Raw genomic sequence first — 17709 nt, 5'->3', positions numbered from 1 at the left:
TAATGTTGTTATGGTTAATCTTGTGAAAGTGATTTCTAAATTCATCCAGTATTTCTGGTATACTAGAAACATTCTTCTTTTTCCTTAGAGAAAAGATTTTTTGATATGGTTTTGTTTATTCAATCTTTTTGTTTTATTTTTAAGTCTATGCAAGTATTTGGGGCTTATTGAATAAGACAAAAACTTGTATTTCTCTAAAGTTATTTTAACTTTATGAGTTAAAATTTCTTTGTATTTCTCATTTAGTTTGTTTATTTCTTCAATAACTTTCTTGTCCATAATATTTTCTTTATTATTATGTTTATAAGAGTCTAGTTTACTTTAACAATTCCTTATCCCAAGATTTCCTTTTGTTATTATACCATCTGATACTTTGTCCATATGGCATCCCAAACATAGACAATGGAGACTTCAGGAGTATTATTTATGTCTAGAAAATGTTGTACTTCTGAAAGTATATATTCTTTATAGTCTTTTAGCTGAGTTAAGTATGCTGGTATCCTTTTGATCTGAACATTATGAGTATTTTTTATCATGAATTCAAAAACAATTGAGTTATGATCAGATATAGGACATGAAATGATTTTGGAATTAATTAAATCTGTTACCATCTGGTTAGAAATAAAGACCCTATCTATTTTTGAATAAGTTTTGTATCTGTTAGAAAAAAAGGTGTATGGTAATGATTTTGACTCTATCTGATTATTAATATCATTCAAATGATAAGAATTAGCAAAATCATTTGAATGTTTTGCATTAGATGTAATTCTTCTTTTCTTTATAGTGGTAGTATCACTTTCATGTAGTATACAATTAAAATCATCAGCTAAAATAATATCCCCTATAGAGAATAATATGATCTTATCAATATGATGTTTCACTGTATTAATACCAATTCCAGGTATCCAGTATACATTAATTAAAGTGTAAGTCTTCCCATTAATTTGTATTGTAACCATACAAAACATTCCTTTGTCATCCTGATAAGACTTAATGGTTTTAGGAATGGGCATACTTTTATTCCATAAAATAGCCACTCCTCTTTTTTTCTGAGTGTGCTCTGAACTAACCAATACTGCATACTTATTAGTGGCTAGTTTATCAATATCTTTTTTCAAGAGATGGGTTTCTTGCAGGAAGACTAGATTGGCCTTGTGTAGATTAATGTATCTTATTAGGCTTGCCCTTTTACACGGATTATTCAATCCATTAATGTTTAAAGAAATTCCTTTTAAAGATGTCATTTGGCATTTTTAAAACTCAAGAATCTTATGATCGAAATAACAAATAACAAGATAAATAATGTTACATCTCCTCTTTTAGGTGTACCTTTAAATATAGCTGTATTTATTAAATCTCTTATGGGATTGTGTATAGGATTCAATTTTGTTTGTAGTGACAATGAGTGTACAAAATATATTGCGGATGTCAAAACTATACACATATAACAATGAACAAGTGAAAATAATGTAAGGATTAAACCTTGCATCCCGCCTGGAGTTGAAAACTCCAACTTAGAGCAGTATTTACTACTCAAGTTAACCCCCTACCCTAAGCAGCAGTACGTCAGCTACCACCTTATCAATTTAATACTAGTTATATTTAACTGAGGTTAACAGTTTTCAATTCAATTATCTATCAAGACAAAACTACACATTTGGTAAAACAGCATCATATAAACTAAAATAAACTTTTTTTTTTTTTTTTTAAAAACTGTTCATACTATTATATAGATCTATGTAATATATAACACTTGAATTCTAATAGCATTCAAATAATCTTAATGTTAGAAATCAAGAGGAAAGAAAATTATGTTCTAACATTCATTTAAATCAAAAACTTTGGCTAATATGATTCAGACATTACATGCATTAAGATGCATCTATTTTCTGTCATGTGAATTCTATCAACAGCTTCCAAAAAATCTTGAATTGTTTGTATATGAGCATTTACTTAAACTCATTATTGTCAATAGAGTAAAATATTGTATTCATAAAAATTATTATAAATCATATTGCATAGTTATGCAGATTTTCAGAAACACCTGCGTTATTACCTAAAAAAAAAAAAAAAAAAGCCATCACACACATAAACACAGACACACACACATACATATACACACACACATATACACACACACACACACACACACAAACATACATATACACATACACATATATACATAGATACACACACACACACACACACACACACACACACACACATATATATATATATATATCTGATCTCACTGAGTTGTGTGTTAGTAGAGCACTATCCTACTTGCTGTCCCTAGAATAAATCTGTCTGCTTTATACAAAATAATGCACAGCAAACACATATTAGTAACCAGATTTTACAATCATGCTAACCTACTGCTTTAAAATATATCACATGACATTTCTTCCAGAATAGAGTTATAAGATTATTTATGCTTGCCAATCAGATGAATTAAATGAGTTATAGTAAAGTATATGTTTGGGACACAAGTTTTTAACACAGATTATTATGCTACTGTTAAGTAGATTTTCAAAAACATTTAAATAAATGTTTCATTTTCTATGCCTTCTAAAATAAGATATTTACTTGCTACAAGAAACTACATCATCCAAACTCATCATAACTGACATATTTTATGAATAGAGTATTTTTCCTGAATCTGTGGTGTGTCAGTGTGATAACCTTGTCAATGTTTATACTAACTGCTTTCAGTTTCTCTGTGAAAATTCTGTGAGTGAAGCTTCTGAGGAAACTCATGGACACTATGCATGAGACAGCCCACATCCCAGATTGTCTCCCTTAACATTTTGGCGGGAAACTTATTAAAACTTGTGGCAAACATTCATTTTGTCAATAGAGTAAAATATTGTATTCATAGAAATTATTATAAATCATATTGGATAGTTATGCAGATTCTCAGAAAAAAAAGCCATCACACACACACACACACACACACACACACACACACACACATATATATATATATATATATATATATGATCTCACTGAGTTGTGTGTTAGTAGAGCACTATCCTACTTGCTGTCCCTAGAATAAATCTGTCTGCTTTATACAAAATAATGCACAGCAAACACATATTGGTAACCAGATTTTACAATCATGCTAACCTACTGCTTTAAAATATATCACATGACATTTCTTCCAGAATAGAGTTATAAGATTATTTATGTTTGTCAATCAGATGAATTAAATGAGTTATAGTAAAGTATATGTTTGGAACACAAATTTTTAACACAGATTATTATGCTGCTGTTAAGTAGATTTTCAAAAACATTTAAATAAATGTTTCATTTTTATGCCTTCTAAAATAAGACATTTACTTACTACAAGAAACTACATCATTTAAACTCATTATAACTGACATATTTTATGAACAGAGTATTTTTCCTGAATCTGTGGTGTGTCAGTGTGATAACCTTGTCAATGTTTATACTAACTGCTTTCAGTTTCTCTGTGAGAATTCTGTGATTTGAAGATTCTGAGGTAACTCAAGGACATTGTGCATAAGACAGCCCACATCCCAGATTGTCTCTCTTAACATTTTGGCGGAAACTTATTAAAACTAGTGACAAACATTCATTTAGCAGTGTAAATGCATCTAAACATGACAGAACCTCCACAATGTATTCCACAGATCATCACAGCCTCTATGCAAGTGAAATTAAACTCAAAATTACCAACAAGCAATAAAACTCAGCATTCTTCTCCCAACTCAATTTTCATACAAATCCTATTATTCACTGTGCCCACACAGTCTAAAGCATTTCTATATATTAATAAAGAAAAGAAAAGAGAGTAGAAAATAAAAGGGAGCGAGGCAGAAATAAAAATGTAAGAGAAAGCTGTAAGAAGTATATACAATGGAATGTTACTTACTGTTTATATTAATAGAGTTAAAAATAAAACATATTATTTACTCTTATTTAGTTCTGATTATTATTAGTTAAAGCATGACAGATTATTTACAAACAAGCATAAGCAGTATAATCAAGAAAGTATAATTAGAAATAGCATTTGAAGAACTTATAAACTTTTACAAGAAATAAATATGTTATTATTCTATTAATGATATTTTCATTACTGTTCTCTCCCTGCCCTCCCCACCCTTTACCCACTACATAATCTAAATAGAATGTCATTGTTTAAACAAAGAAAATAATAAAAGAAGAAGGAAAAAAAGGTAAAGATAAAAAATGTATCAAATTACTAACCTTACTTTTTTCAGAAAGAAAACAAATCGAGTCACAGCCTGCCATTAAATCCTCAGGCATTTTGACTGGTTATGAAACAAAACATTTCTTTGCACATAGAGAATAACTTTGATTAAATCTTTTCCAAAATATTTGTGGCTTTCTGGAAATGCAGGAACTATATTCAAAAGATTAATAATGAACTAAAATGATGAGAGAGAAAAAAACATATAACAAATCATTTGTTTTTAGTCTCTTCTTCTTCTCTGAAGTCTTCCAGGAAGCTTCAGTTGCCAATCTCTTTAATGAAGAACTAGCCCATTCCATTTCTTCTATTTTATCCAAAATCCTTTTTTCTTTGACAAACAGTAAAGCAGAGTCTAAATCATCGAAGACCTTAGGACCATCAGGAAGGAAGATTTTAAGCTTGGCAGGAAACAGAAGGTATGTTTTAAACTGTGCTTTTTTAAGCTCCCTTATTAGTGGCAGAAAAACTTTTCTTTTAGCAATTACCATGGAAGAATAGTCATTGTCAAAACGCACAGTTGTCTCATTAAACTTAACAGGAGCTTTAGCCCAAGCATTTTTAAGAACCATCTCTTTATCAAAAGATGATAGAAATCTAACTATAACTGATCTTTGTTAGAGTTAGTATTAGCTATAGATCTATGTGCTCTTTCGATACCAAAAGAGAATGCTTCTGGTAAATCTAAAGTTTTAGGGAGCCATGTTGTTAAAAAAGAAGTAATATTGTTACCTTCAATATTTTCTGGCAGTCCAAAAATCCTAATGTTATTGCGCCTAGATCTATTTTCCAGGTCATCCAGCTTTGTTTGTAAATGTGTATTTTGTTTCAGCAGAAACTCAATGTTGATTTCCTGTTCTTGTATTTTATTTTCCATGTCATTCACAGCTTCTTCTATGCCTGTCATCTGGATCTTCTGTTGTTGCAGGTCCATATGTAACAAGTCTATTTGTTTTGTATTTTTTCTATGAAAGTGTCTATTTTAGTATCCATTTTATCCATCTTAGCAGTAAGTTGCTGGACTATAATTATCAGAGACTGAAGTTCTTTCTTGATGCTGGAGTCTTGAGAATTTGTCTTACTGGAACTCATTTCAGACTGATAAACTGACAGGAAAATTTCCAAAGTAATTTCTGACAGGAATATTATTAAGATTTCCTTTCTTTTTTAGATATAGTTCAAGAACTATATAAAACAAACATATTTAGAAAGAAAATTACTTCAAGAATTAATTTTTTAAGTAATTAATTCCTGTCAATGTAATGAAATTGGTGGAGCTGAAGAAATCTGCTGCTATCCTGTGTTCATCCTTGGACACGCCCCCCGTCTTTAACAAATTCTAATGACATGGAATCATCTTGTTTTTTTTATTACTACATATAGCACTGACAGTGCATCAATTGCCATTATTATTCATAAAAACTGGCAACTTATTACAACAAATAAGGATATTGGAGATAAATTGGGCGCCTGACCTAAAATTACTTACAAAAGGGGCAGAAGCTTTAAAGATATTTTTGATAATATAACTGCGAAACCTATGCAGCATAAAGAGAAGATGGCTAGCTGTGGATGCTGTTCACAGTGTAAATATATATTGAGTTGTGACTACCTGTTAAGGAGTTATCAGGAATATCTCATTCGGAGTTTGAGGCCTTACAAGACTCTCTACATAATCTTACGCTGTTAGTTCAACAGCTTACTCAGCAGCAACAAGGTTTCTAATGCCCATGAGCCTTCTCAAAAGGATATTCAAGATTCTGAGACTGGAGCAATACAATTCCACCTGGGCAAGAACAGTTTACCCACAGGTCTGGTGGATTTCCTTCCCAGTGTAACGCATCTAATCATTCCACTCTTGATAAATGGTTAAACCATCAGGAAAGTTTTGGTCATATCAATGACACACCTATGGCATCTATTGAACTTTCTCTCAAAACATTTCAGGATATGCTTGTCAGATTCCAGAAATTACAGCAAGAGAACTTGTATTTTTTGAGAATGTATTAAAATACAACAGGTCCCAAAGGGCCTTAGTTGTTGGAAATATCCCACTGGTTTGGAACAACATTATCTTCTTCACCAGGAACTACTGGCAAAGTTCGATCACCACACGTGGGTTCATGGAGCTTTTGGTAAAATGCAACAGTAAAGAGATGGATGATTATATCTTGACTTTAAAAAAGTAGACATCATAATTCAGGATATTTCCTTTTCAAATTATAAGCTCCAATATGATATTTTTATGGACACTGATAAACTGTGTGCAAATATTCAACAGTGCAAAAAGCATGAATTACAAAGGGACCACCTTGACTATTGTAAAGGTACTGCTTATCCAAATCCCCCCAAGGGTCAGCAAAGAAATAATTCTAGATGTACATCAGAGATCTTGACACAAATGATCAGGTTTTGGTGGGTGACACTGATTTGGATTATGAGCCCCATTCAGAACAAACTGTGTTATGCAGATTGGAAAGGATTCGCAACAGAAGAATGAATTTGACACCTCCCTACAATATCCCTCCTCGAACCAAGGTACCACCAATCAATAAATTCTCAATTCAATGGGAGCCATCCTTAGAATCACCATTGGATCTGGATGATAAATTACATTGTGACATTATTTTAAATTATACTGGTGATTTCAAGGTGTATAATTATAATGGTCATCTTTTAACAAGTGACTACACTGCACTTTTCAGCAAAGAGCTCACATTTGCTCCCACCAAATGAGATGATATTACCAAAATCATTAGGGAAATTAAGTTACTTACTAGAAAGCTTAATTTAGCTTTATATTTTCATGGCCCCTGTCATAACCGTGAGTTTTGTAATAACAGCAGTAGAGTACCTAGCACATTTAATCCTGAGTTGCATTCCACTTTGCATTTATTTGAAAATGTTTGAGAGATGGATGCCTGGAATATGTTGGCTTTGCCTGTTTGGCATTCTAATAATAATCTCACACATTATCAACAAAATTTCCTAAAGGAATTACAACTGCCATCTTCTCTTAGATTTATGCAGCCCGATAAAGGGGGCGGGCTTATAATTATGGATAAGATGGACTATGACCAATACGTTTTAAATATTGTATACAGATACTTACCTTAAGGTGCCTATTAATGAAATTAATATTTCATACAAGAAAATCAACTACTTCCTTGAGAGCATGTTAAAGCAAGGGCAGATTTCACCTGCAGAGTTTAAATATCTCCATGTGGAACATCCTAAATTATCTCTGGAGTACCAAACATCCATAAAAGTTTAAGTGATCCACCTTTAAGAATAATAGTGGATGCTGGTAATTCAAAAAGTTGTGCTATAGCTAGATTTATAGATTACAACACTTAAAGATCAAGTGGCAAGTATCCCCCATATATGCCATGTTTCTTGGGGCTTTTTAACCAAACCTAACTACCTTTAACAGTTCAAAGAATGTATGTTCATCACCACTGATGTAATACATTTGTTTACATGCATCCTCCATCAGGTTGGCCAGGATTAGTTCCCTAAATTTTTTTACTGATCATCAGCCCACTGGACAAAATAAAATAAATACCCTTAACCATCTCATGGTGATTTGATGAACAATTTTATTTATTTTGAAGGCCATCATTTCAAGCAAATAAAAGACATTGCTATGGGGGGAGCATGTGGGCCCCTATTTGTGACTGCTATTATGGCTATATAGGAATACTGGTACATTTTTACTAGTCCATTTGTCAATCATATCAAATTGCATTCCCGATTCCTGGGTGACATTTTTATAGCATGGGTTGGCCCATTTGACTTAACTGTATCATTTATGGATTTTATTAATTTGACCTCTCCAGTTTTTTTAATTCACCGTTACAATGGACAGTTTTTTCCATTTCATATTTGGATGTGCTGTTAACAAAAGATTTGGAAAATTGTTTGTATTCAAAGATCTTTAGGAAGAATACTTATTCTAACAAATTTCTGCATTACACTAGCAACCATCCCTATCACATTAAATAAGGGGTGGTCAAAGACCAATTGGTGAGAGTGGCCATAATTGTCACTAGGTTCAGTGACTTTTTGGAGGAATGTCAATTGTTGAAATCAATGTTTCAAACTAGGGGTTATCTGGAGTCTCTTACTGATTCATTAAGTGATGAAGTTATTTCTAAGAGAGAAAACGGGCATTACATTCCTCTGCTAAACCCCCCTACTTTAAATAGTTCCTCAATTGTTACTGTTAATAATGTACTTGAGAACATGATACCATTATCCATGTATTATCCATGTATTTAACAAATTCTAATGACATGGAATCATCTCTTCCTTTTATTACTACATATAGTACTGACAATCAACAAATGCTTTATATAAGCATATTTCAATTAATGAAGACCATGGAGTTAAATTTGCAGTACTGGAATAAATCATTCCAACTCCTAGAGGTGGCCCTTGGAATATTTTAGTTGAGCAATGAGAGCTCTGGTGGCAAATCTATCTTAATTCTATTCTGCCATCGGGCTTAAATGAGAGTATTTCAATAACTAGCCTTCTGAAAATGAAGGATTATGATAAATGATTTTTATTCATTTTTACTTTGTTTTTTTTTTTGTTTTTTTATACTTTCGTCAATTTATCTGTTTTTTGGTTTTGATCTATTTTCCAGTTTTTTTAATACTTGCAGGTTTCTATATCATAGCACTTCATTCATATCTTTGTTGCTGCTGTTTGTATTTTATCTTTTAAAATGTGCGTTACCACTTTAAGTGCGTTTCCTAGTTGATACGTTGCCAAATGTATCACATGATGTTTCAGTATTTAATATGATCACGTTTTTTTTTAAATATCTGGAGAAGGCCAGTATTACTGGACAAAAGTGCTTATATTTTACCTAGTTTTTATTTTTAAGTGAATAAATTTACTGGTTTTAAGCATTCACATTTATATTCACTGCTTGGTCTATATCCCTCTATAGTTCTTCGCACTTTTGAGTTTTTTACTTTTACATTTGTTCTGATTTTTATGTCCCATAATAATCTTGAAGGAAAAAAGGACTTGGGGAATTTCTGGAACTTCAGTGACTGTTCCTGGTGTGAAGTCAGCACTAAATTTATCTACAACTTCATTTGCAATATATTTAATGCTGATGTGGGAAATACCATTATTAATTCATTCATAGTATTGCTGTGTGTTATTTTTATAATTGTTTTATATAGTTAATGCAGGATTTAAGATTATCCCTGGTTTCAGATGTTAATTTTAGTTTGTGCTCCGATCTGATCTTTATGGTAGCTTTCAGATTTTTCTTATCTTGTTTGAAAGGATCATCAAAGTATGTAGATTTTGATTTATTTTATACCTTAGTTACCTTTTTTTCTTTTATTGTAAGGCTAACTGATGCTGAAATTCCAACAAGGTGGTTTATTTTTATGCTCAATATATTTGTTTCTGGTTGGGACCACTTGTTTCAGGTTATTTGTTATATCAGAGAAAAATTCATTGGTCGAAGTGCAGCTGAGCCTTCGCAGTAACTGGAAACCTTGCAGATGAATTTTAAGAGCTCATCATATAGTTTTGATCGATCTGACTTTTTAAAGTGCTTGCATTTAGAGGTGCGAGTTGTGGTGAGTTTAGATGCCCTAAATGAGAAGATCACTGATTTATGAATAAACCTGATAAGAGATGAGAATATTATAGGAGTAATGCAAGCAGGTGCAAGGTTAGTCAGGATGAGGTCAAGAACTTTTGACCCCCTAACCCTGGGGGGAGTGGCATAATGGTTAAGGTCTTTACCACACAGATACAAGGTAGAGAGTTTCATTCTGACCTCTGGTTATTGGCTAAGCTTGTAATAGTCAGTATATGGGTAGCCTAGTATTTACTTATGAACATATTAATCTATAATAGGCTGGTAAAATATCTGTGCAAGGGAGGTAACATTTACTAAGTCTAGGAATCTTTGGGCATTCCCAACCTTTGTGGTATAGGTGCACCAGTTAACTGGACAGTTGACATTACTCATCAAAAGGGATGTTTTATGGCCAGTTTAATATGCACAGTTAGAATCATTCATGGTCATGGAGGGACATGGAAAGTGACCCACCACAGGCCATTCATTACTAATTTGTCTTACACAAGGTAACTTGAAGTTCAATACATTTTGATTTTTTGGTCACAAGGAATCTGTCTACAGATAATTGAGTCTCTGACAAATAGTTATACTTCCCTGCAGTTACTAGCAGGTTTGAGTGTTTAATAGGAGCTAAAAGCTAGTAAAGAGCAGTTGTCTTTACAGTGAAATTGAGTTACAATATAGATGCAGATGTGAGGAAGCTGCAGAACTACCTCAAGATCCAGCAATTTGTATTAAGACATTAAGTTGCCCAGTTGGAATTTTCTTCAAGACATTTTGTTGCTTTTTAAAGTACTGTATTTTTATATTTTCTGTTTCCTAATTGTGTGTTTCTGAACAGTGTGCTGTGCGTCTCTCTGCAGTTAGTTCCCCGCCCTCCCTCCCTGTTCCTGTGTTGGTATTAGTGTTGGTGGCTCTGGAATTGCCTGTCCCTCCTGTAAGTCTGTATTAAAACACTCCTCCTGGGTCCATCTCATTTGCTCACTTATCCGAGTACAGTTAGATCATATTCTGAGTCTAGTGTTCACTCTACTTAATACAGAGAGAAGATTTGAGAAGGCCAGCCCACTTAGGTTCTTCCTTCCTCTCTTTTTGCACTTAAAAAAAATTTTTTTTTGCACTTTATTCATTTGCTTTTACTGTATTTGTGTTTCCTCCTACTTTATTTTGCTTTTCTTAAAAGTACTCAATTTTATTTATTCTGCTGCATTTATTACTGACTGGTCATAGCCTGATTAAATTGTAACTGTTATTCTAAGTCTTTTGGTTTAAGCACTTGGGCTTCATACAGGCTGTTTTACATTAAGATTGTTTGTGGTCTGCACTGCTGTGGCAGGACAGGTAGCTTACATCCTTCTAAGCTGGGAATTGCTGATTGAAGGCCCAGTTGTCTGCTATTCCAAAAGTGTATTAGTTATGGCTTAAGCACTTGGGCTTCAGGCCAGTTATTCTACATTAAGAAGGTTTGTGGTCTGCCCTCTTGTGGGAGGACAGGCTGGATTCTGCCCTTCTGACCTGGGAATTTCTGGTCAGAGGCTTATTGTGACTGCTTATTTGAACTGTTTCTTTCTGAAATTGGTGTGTCTTGTTGATGTAGCATAGACCAGATTCAAGCCTGCTGAATCTAGTTTTGTTTGTATAACTTGGGCACTGATCCAGGCTATCTTTTTTTGGAAAAGGTTCCCCTGCACCCTAGTAAGCATGGGTGTGCAGTTATAACTTGTCTGATTGAAGACTGCTGGAACAGGGCTCCGTTTTGAGCTTTTTTCTGGTTAATTGGGTAACTTGTTTAAATCAGTTTGTTCATTTTCTATTGTTTTTTATATATATATATATATTTATTTATTTTATTTTACATTTGTTGACCGGGCTAGTCTAACTGGATATATGTCCATTTTCAGTAGAGGCCCGGGAAGATAAGCTCCAAGACAGAAACATGAAAAAGCAACAAAAAAATGAATAAATAGCAACATTCATTATATACAATGCATATTCCAGGTTACAACAGAAAATTCAGCGAGGACAAAAAAAAATCCTTATAGTGCAAGAATGCATATACAATACAACATACAGGTATAATACATAAAAAGAAGAAATAAAATCAAAGAAGAAGACAGGTTAATTGTATTAAAATAAAGAAATTTCTCAGTAGAAAGTATTCACAGAGGTTGGACACAGTGTAGTTTTAGAGGGAATATGTATTTATAGTCAAAAAGGAATATAACAGTTCATGAGTAGTCTGGGATAGGCTGCGCTAAGTTTAAACAGACAGATGCCTAGTCAGGGGCATAACCAGTGTGTTCTAAGGAAAAGTTTCAGTATGTTTTTGAAGAGTGATAAAGAGGGAAGAGAGGAAAGGTCACTGGGGAGAAGATTCCAGGTTTTTCCGACAGCGCTGGAAAAGAGAGAATCCCCAGCCTTGTTGTTAGGTTTAGAGGTGTGTACAAGAAGTTTGTGTGAAGAATGTAAGGACTTCAGATCTGTATGTGGGGTGATGGGGGTAGATAGAATAGGAGTACTGGAAGGTTTATAAAGAGTTTTATGGGCAATGGTTAGTTGATGGAATTTAATCAGGTTTTATAGTTCCAGCCATCCTAGCTGCTTTATATTTATGCAACGGTGGGTTCTGAAAGGGTTGCTTGTTGCAAATCTGGCAATGTTATTGTAGGACATTTCCAATTTGCTGAGGTTATTTTTAGATAGCTTAGTAAACATGGGTGAGGATTAGAGGAGTGTGAGCTATAGTTGTTCTGGCTGTGGGGGAAAGAAAAGGTTTAATCCTATAGAGAGAGCCAAGTTTTTTGTTGACAGTTTTTATAGTATTGTTGAAATGGATGTCAAAGTTCAGAATGTTATCAATGGTGATACACAGTAGTTTGGTGGTTGGGTCTGGTGATATAATGGTACCATTGGTGGATGTAACTGAGAAATCAAAAGGACAGGACTTGTGAGTAGGATTGAAGACGAGGAGTTTAGTTTTTTTGGGGTTCAAAAGAAGGCAACGCTGTGTGAACCATTGTTCAACTGTGTTAAATACCTTCTGGGTAAGAGAGTGAAGTTCAGATGTGGATATATATATCTATATTTTTCATATATATATATATATATATATATATATATATATATATATATATATATATATATATATATATATATATATATATATATATTGCACTTTATTCATCTGCTTTTACTGTATTTGTGTTTCTTCTTACTTTATTACTGGGGGCATTGACTACAACTCTGATCTGCGGTATATAACAATAAGTATCCTTTTCTGTGCTTTTAAATTTTTTTGAGTGTATCTGCTTTATTTTCTGAAAAAAATATATATACTTGTTTCCCACCTTTCTAAGCTACTATAGTCAAGTTTTCAGGTTAGTGCTGCATTCAGGGCTGTGTTACAAGTTTCTGTGTTTGCCCATACCTTACTTGGATAGGAGGAAGTTTCTCTGTTCACCTGTGAGAGAGGGGAGCTTTGAGCAGCCTATCTGTCCCTGGAGGAGTGGTTTCAGCTCAGAAATTAGTAGTTTATTGGTCATTTTGGGCTAATTTCTATCTCTTTCATTTCCCTGCTATAAATACCGTATTTGCTCAGTTTTGCGTGCCGAGCACCGCCGGTTAGCTAGGGTAAAACTATTCCCGGCTCCACAAAATCTCCTCTTCAATTTTTCCCTTGGAACTAGACAAACTTTCAACTTAAGCACTCATGCCATTCATTTCTCAGCCCGGCACTTGCTCAAAACTTATAGCAAGCACTTATAAACCCTAGCACTAGACCCTCCTGTACTGTACAGAAGGACAAGGCTCTCTATTCGTCCTTACCAGCCATCCAGTAAAACAGTTCACTGTACCTATCCAGGCATGTCCAACGGGCAGTTAAAGGTGTACTCTCCAGACCAACTGGTGAATCTGGGCATTTTGAAGCAATGTTACAACTGCCTCACATACACAGACAACCCCCTCCTCCTACCACCAAACACTAATACATGCGAGACATGCAGTTATACTGCCAAACTAGAGGCTAAGCTCTCTCAACCCAAGACTGGATCAGACAGTGAAGAGGAGAAGGGAAATACTTGCATCACACCACCAGTCTTACATAGACCCATTAAACCAGCACCGGCAAAAAACACACATAAATACATGGAAACATACGCGGAGGCACTAAATAAAAATCTGCAACTGAGACCTCCAAAGCAAACATCCAAGCAACCTCCACCCCCAATGCAAACCATGAAACACATACTTCACAAAACCAGTGTGCCATGCAATCACAGCCCTTAAGGCAAAATAACATACCTAACATACTAGTAATAGGTGACTCTATAGTCGGGCACACTGACGTCCCACTCACTAGCCTGAATAAGAAGGTTACTGTTAGCTGCCTGTCGGGTGCCAGGATCCGCTATATAACACAAGCAATCAGGTCACTCCAGAACAAGTACAAATATGACTCTGTCATTGTCCATGTTGGTGTGAATGACCTGAGCCGCATCTCCCTGGACTACATGAAGAGAGACATGGAAGAACTCTCTGATCACGTAGCCCAGGCTGGTATGACCCTGACCCTGAGTAGCATCCTGCCCTCACCAAGAATGATACCACGGTATAAAGAAAAAATTCTCGATTTCAACAATTGGCTAAGTTTCTGGTGTCATTCAAAGGGGATCCGGTGTCTGTCCATCTGGGATGACATGCTCGACAAGCCACGCTGCTTCGTTAGAGATGGCTTGCACCTGTCACCCTTAGGCTTTCGAATACTTGCCAAGACTCTTGCCACCACCATAGTGCCATTTTTAGGCAAGGCTCAAAAGATAAACCCACCGCTGTAAATTGCACAAGCAACAAAAAGCTGAGGGTAATGCTACTCAATGTCAGAAGTCTAAGCCTCAAAATGCACGCACTTGAGGCACTCCTCAGTATGGAGAAAATCGATATATGTGCAGTAACAGAAACCTGGTTTATGGCTCCAGAGAGCACCCCAGCACTACCAGGCTACAACTCATACCATACATTTCGGCCACAGAACCCATACCAAAATACAAAAGGCAGGGGCGTATCCATATTCATCAAGGATACCCACATTTCCAGGTTAGTGGCACAGCACATTGCTTCAGAGATCATCCACATGCAACTAACAATGGGAAAAACTGCAATTCAAATTGTAGCTTGCTACAGATCACCCACCATGTCCCAGGACCCCCATTCTGCGTTTCTGGAAACACTGGGAAACATAAAGGTCCTACCAAACAACCTAATATTGGGTGATTTCAATTACTCAAACATTAACTGGGAGAACAACTCAAGTACTAACTCCCTTGCCCAACTTTTCCTAGAATTTATAAACTCAAACGCCCTGGTTCAACTGGTCAACACTCCCACTAGAGGTGACATATTAGACCTGGTCATCACCAACATGGGTGACCGGTGTTCCACACCAGAGGTCAACCCCTCTCTGGTTAGATCTGACCATAAACAAATCACTTTGGATATCCATATTCCGCCCCCACCCCCAGACAAGAAAGCCACCGTGACAAAGTTTTCAAAAGCAAACTTCACTTTACTTAAGACTGAGGTGGGAAGTTTCAAAGCCTCAATGCTGAAGGATAACACTGTCCAAGCTACAAAATCCTTTACTAATGGATTCTATGAGCAGCTACAAAAATGCATGGATCGTGCCACTCCTCCAAGAAAAGGAAACCAGTCTGGCGGACTCCTGCCATAAACAAGCTATACAATAGAAGGAGGAAACTTGTACAGAAAAGAGTAAAATCCCAAGTAGGGAAGACATCCCTGATCAGTATCAGCAAGAAACTACGATCCCTCATAAAATCATCCAAGGTGAGCTTTGAAAGAAAAATTGCCAACGACTCCAAAGATAACCACAAGGCATTCTTTAGCTGTGTCAAGAATCTAAGTGACAATGCTCAGATCTGCTCCGAGTTTGTGCAGAATGGCACAAAATACACTGAACCGACCGATATCGCCAACATCCTGGCAGACAGGTTCAGCGCAAACTTCACCTCCCTCTCACCCCCAAAAGGGTCCATAACCATACCAGAAGAATGTAGAGTCCCTGAAATCACAGACACTCAGGTTAAAACAGCCCTCTCCAAAGCCAAAAACACAGCATCAATGGAACTGGACGGTGTCCCAGGCTGCGTCCTACACGAGCTCAAAGATGAACTAACCCCTCACCTAAACACACTCTTCAAACTCAGCCTCTCCACAGGCTATATACCCATAGAGTGGCGCACAGCAATGGTTATTACACTCCACAAAAGGTGGAGCCACAACAGACCCCGGGAACTATCGTCCTATAAGCCTAACTAGCTTGGTCTGCAAGGCTATGGAGCGCATCATCATGGAACTCATTAACAGAGACATTGGGAACCTCCAAACACTGGACCCTACCCAGTTTAGATTTGTTAAGGGCAGATCATGCCTCCTAAACCAGGTGGACTTCTTTGAGACAGTTACCAAGGCTATAGACGAGGGAAAGGTGGTACACACAGCTTACCTAGACCTCGCTAAGACCTTCGACACCATTCTCCATTCTGGTATTATAGACAAGCTCACCAGCCTGAACATAAACCCCTACGTCACAAGATGGGTTGCCAACTGGCTCACGGACAAAAACCACATGGTGAGAGTTGTGAGAGCTAGGTCCGACTCTAAACCGGTTACAAGTGGCATTCCCCAGGGCTCAGTCCTAGGACCCCTCCTGTTTGCCATATACTTCTTAGAGGTACAGGCAAGCACAGGAGGACTATGGCTGACCAAGTTTGCAGACGACTGCAAACTAGGCTATAATTGACTCTCCAGCTGACATTCTCCAAAAGAGTCTCACTGAGACGGATACCTGGCCTCAAACTAAATGCCAAAAAGTGCATAGTCATCCCCTTTGGAAAAAACAAGGTACCCACAAACTACCACATAGGTGGAAGTCCCCTAAATATGACAGATGTAATAAGGGATCTGGGGACGTGCAGGAGGAATAGATTCCTGTCCCAGAGACTTCCCATGCTTTGAAACAAGATTCCAATCTACATTAGGCAGAGCTCCTCGCTAACACACTTCAAAAGAAACCTTGACGAGTGGATGGGAAACAGAAAGTTTACCTCGGGGATCACTTCAGTGGCTCTGCTGGACAGAGGCACAGGGAACTAATCTAAGGGGGCGGCGAAAGCCAACACATTCTGGCTAGGCTTATAAATGCCTTCGGGCAGATAATCTAGTACCCACCTATGAGTTAGAGGTACTCAGATGGAAGTTAGTTACGGGCAGTGTTTGTTTACAGGTAATTTGAATTTGAACTGCCTGCTGTTCTATATAGCACACTGTTTTTTGCATGTGTCAGCAACATTTGTGTTGTCCGTTTGCACAGCATTCCCTTACTTATACTTTGGTGAAGTTCAGAGCAGGATTCAATCTGGCGACTTCTAAAATCTATTAAGGACTATGCAATTGAATGAAGAATTCATTTACCATATCAAGCTTCTTATATAATTCTCCCTATATATTTGGTTAACTCACAGTCTGAGAAAAGGATACAACTTGAAACTAAAGCATGCATTTTTATTCTTATATGCACGTGCAAGCACTATTTAATCCATAGGCTTTACTTTCTAGTCTGAATGTGTCACTTAACATCAAATATTTAAATATAAAATCTATCAAAATATTATAATGGGCTCCTGTGTCTAGATACAATGCATTTCCTCCTTTTATGTTTATAACCTCACTTTGTTCATGAGTTTTTTCAACTATGAAATTATTTCTGACTGCCATTATAAGCACATCATGGAACCCTTTGTCACTGTTACAAAAATTCACACTTACTTTTTGCATCATT

The 17709-nt window shown here is 35.9% G+C and overlaps 1 protein-coding gene across 1 annotated transcript in view; it reads right to left on the bottom strand.

The window, feature by feature from the left end:
• LOC122792442 (exostosin-1a-like) overlaps positions 1-17709 on the bottom strand; it is an 866275-nt gene that overhangs the window by 775407 nt on the left and 73159 nt on the right. The window lies entirely within an intron of this gene.

The sequence above is a fragment of the Protopterus annectens genome, chromosome 1.part2, assembly GCF_019279795.1.
Source record: "Protopterus annectens isolate FY-2018-M chromosome 1.part2, PAN1.0, whole genome shotgun sequence".
Classification (NCBI taxonomy): domain Eukaryota; kingdom Metazoa; phylum Chordata; order Ceratodontiformes; family Protopteridae; genus Protopterus; species Protopterus annectens.
The sequence above is the reverse complement of the archived record's forward strand: the minus strand, read 5'-3'. Positions and strand labels throughout refer to the sequence as shown.